The sequence below is a fragment of the Berghia stephanieae genome, unplaced genomic scaffold (assembly GCF_034508935.2).
Source record: "Berghia stephanieae isolate SIO BIC M18660-M18661 unplaced genomic scaffold, UCSD_Bste_1.3 scaffold2731, whole genome shotgun sequence".
In the NCBI taxonomy this organism is placed as follows: domain Eukaryota; kingdom Metazoa; phylum Mollusca; class Gastropoda; order Nudibranchia; family Aeolidiidae; genus Berghia; species Berghia stephanieae.
In genome coordinates this window covers 1,491-5,000 of record NW_027623880.1, presented here as the reverse complement: position 1 = coordinate 5,000, position 3,510 = coordinate 1,491, and the positions used below count along the sequence as shown (strand labels likewise).

The 3,510-nt window shown below is 34.7% G+C and overlaps 1 long non-coding RNA gene across 1 annotated transcript in view; it reads right to left on the bottom strand.

The window, feature by feature from the left end:
• LOC144961510 (uncharacterized) overlaps positions 1–2,794 on the bottom strand; it is a 3,033-nt gene extending 239 nt beyond the window's left edge. Inside the window, exons 1-2 of the long non-coding RNA XR_013643185.1 lie at positions 2,743–2,794; positions 1,762–1,872 (exon numbers count right to left, since the gene is read on the bottom strand). This is a non-coding gene — a long non-coding RNA (uncharacterized LOC144961510). The remainder of the gene's footprint in view (positions 1–1,761; positions 1,873–2,742) is intronic.
• Between the last annotated feature and the right edge of the window lie 716 nt (positions 2,795–3,510).

Sequence of the window (3,510 nt, the reverse complement as noted above, 5' to 3'; positions counted from 1 at the left end):
CTTCAAACAAAGATAATATTTTCGAAGAACTTGGGAAGCAAGGCACAATATCTAGTTTTTATCAGCTCTCCTGATTTGAATAATGACAAATGATTTTGAATCTGAAAAATTCTAATGAAAACACAGCAGAGTGGCTTTAATGTCGTTTGATTCAATCAAGAGAGTTTTGGCTTTAGATATAGCACACTCTCTTTAGCAGAGCCTAGTGCTTGAAGTAAGTAAGTCACAGGAAGTTAGTTTTGAAAAAAATGGAGGTTAAAATTTGGATACGGCTATATAGTCAAAAGAAGATCTTGACAGCCTCAAAACTCTGGCCCAGGACTGCGACCAATGGAAACAATTGACAACATGGATGAAGAGAGCAGCTATACTTGTCGACCATGACTGAATCACACAATTCTCAGCAAGCGTCATTTGGACTGTGAAGCTTACTACTTACTTATATAGAGGATACAAGAAATAAAACTGCAGTAATGAAAAACAAGGGTCTATGATTTTTGTTTATCATGAAAATAAATGGTGAGTGAAATGAGGTGGTCATGCTTTAAGTTTATCACTGATTCGCTAAAAATCATGAAAGTGTAACTTGAGTGCTTTTAATACTGGGGTCATCTTTTAGCCGCACAGTATAATTTGATTTTCTTTATTTTAGTGAAATCAAACATTTTGAACATCTCTAGATTATAAAACTTTGTCCGTGTTCTCTTTTACCTTATCTCAGCACTCTTAATTCTATTTGTGACCAATTATCTCAAAACAGTTTTTACGTCTGGCTGAAACTTGAGGTTAAAATATAGCACAATATCCACTAAACATGCTCAAAGCACTTTACAAGGGATCCTGGCCAACAGCAACACTTAACATGCAGGATGAGACATGACAACTGTTAGGCGATATTACAATTTATTTTACCCGACAGAGACAATACTGTTAATAGCTATGTACTCATTTTAAACCTGATTACAGTGAGATCATGTGATTAAGAGCCTATTCCAAGGACTCAATTATGCGCCGCTCAGAGCTGGAATGAACTCAGGACATTCCAATTGGAAGGTGAGTGTAATACCACTAGACCACATAGCCGCACAAAAACCCTGCTAGAGTAATCTACATTAAGGACAATGAGCTTCATATCTTAAATAACAAAACGCTTAACTTTCCTGATTCAGACTATAATGAAACTCGATTTATCTTCATCTAGTACATTCCATCTTAATACCGGATTGATGCGATGGTCTCACTTCAAAACAGATAAACTTAACCCATGTCTCATATTTTATGTGTAATTCAAATTTTCAGCTTCTACTTCAAACCCGATACAATATTATTTTGAAAAAAATCTGAAAAGTGTTGTTTGATTTAATACCAGAAAAAGAAGAAAGAAAAATACACGAAAAAAAAAAAAAAAACATCCCAAAATTTATGTATTATTTTTTCTGCTTTGAAAATCAAAGGCTGATATTTTGAGGTGTTTTTTTTTTTCTTCTACTACTTTTCTCTCTGCTTTGAAGATCAGGCTGCCAGGTGGGCTGCGTTTGTTTGTTTTTTTTGGCTTTGGTTCTTTTTTGTTTTTGCTTTGAAAATCATCCTGCACACAGGCTGATTTTTTGGGATATTTTGGGTTTATTTTCTTGTATTTTTCTCTCTGTTTTGCCTTGCACTGATACATACAAAACTTTTTCAGATTTTTATCTAGGACCACTACCTATTCCCTAATTTATTACTTTGAGGCAACGGGTCAGGAATAAACAAAAGACATACCTTGCTTTTGCCCTGACGTGTCATCAACTCGGGACAATTTGGTTCCATTTGACTCGACATGAAAACGAACCCCTCTGACTGTAACTAACTTCATCTTTTGAGGTCTCAAGTCTGACAGTGGTAAAAAAAAAAATAAAGAGAGGATAAAATAAAGAAATAATTAGAGTGACTATTAAACCAATCCTGAGTTTTGAGAATAAAAACAAAAATGAAGACAGCAACTAATAATAAACAACCCAAAAATCAAATAATACAAAACATTGAACTCAAACCCTTTTTCAGTCAACAACAACAACAAAAAAATATTTTAAAAATAAAAGGAACCACAATATCACAATATCTTTGAATGATTTTTTTTTTTTTTGGGGGGGGGGGGGGGGGGGGGGGGTAAATGTTTGGTTTTCTTAAATTTTTATTTTGTTGGGCTTTTTTCATAATTTTTAATTTTTTTTTTTTTTTTTTTTTTGCTGTTGTTATTTTGGTTTGTTTTTGTTTTGTTACAAGAAGATTTTCAACCGTAGGACTGCCTCATGTATTTTATTCTTTATTTAAGTTGTTAAATTTTGTTTTACACCTTTGCAGATCACGACTTGGAACAAACAATGTGGTATTTGCATATAATATAATATAAAGTCCATTATCATTTTTTTTTCTTCAAAAGATTTGAATTGTTATGAACATATAGATGTCTAAAACTGCAGAATGATTGACCACCTCCCATACTTATACACATTAACATTTGACCCAAATAGCTCAAAAAAGTCGCACCATCAAACTACACTCATCCACCATCCAACAAGGAGCAGCGGCTGACTGGATCTTGTTTGGATATGGTAGAAATTACTTTTGTAAAAGCTGGACAAATAAGAGGGGAACACATTCATTATGGCCTGCCAAGGTGGGTGAATATGTGAACATTGTGAATCTGTGGAAATGCACTTAATAAAACGTTCATAGTATTACATTTATTTGATCACCTACTTTTGACAACAACTGATCCAGGGAAAGTCTTTTTTGGGCTTGTTGGTGTGGCATTGTCCGATATGGGTCTGAATGTGGAGAAAGAGATCCTGGCACAGCCAGCATTGACGAGGATGAAGATGAAGGTATTGTTGATCCTCTTCACGAGATAACGTCCGAAACTGCCTTTGTGCTGCTTATAATGTTACTGTCCGTATTACCCATACTTGAAGAAGACATCATCAAGGTCCTGGATTGGCCCTTGTAAGCTTTGTGGAGGAGGCCTTGTACAACATATGGCCAATCATAACTAGTCTATTGACTTCCCCTTTCTCTTTTCCTTGAACTCTAACTGCCGATGAGACTTGGTAAGGCCAAGTGTTTCGCTGGCTGAAGACATTTTCCTGTTAAAAAAATTTTTAGAACGTTTAAAAAAAAAGAAAAGTTTGAGAATGAAAAAAAAAAATAGTTTTGTTTTCTTTTTCATCTTTGAGAGTGAAATGAATTTTCAGAATGGATTTACATCTGTAATAGGCATCTTTGAATCTTATTTAGGAAAGATTCTTAATGGTTCAAAAATAACTTTTTAAAAAATTTATGGGTGATTTTAGAATAAAGAATGTTACATTACCCCAGGATTAAATCAACAGCACTTACCCCTCAACTGCATGTACTTTTCTGTGGGACATGAGCACTTTGAGACGGTGTTTAAGTTTTGCCATTTCAACTGCCCGCGGGAGGTTTTTCCTTCACGACTGTTAGGTCTTTGCCATTTGAAGGCCGACTGTT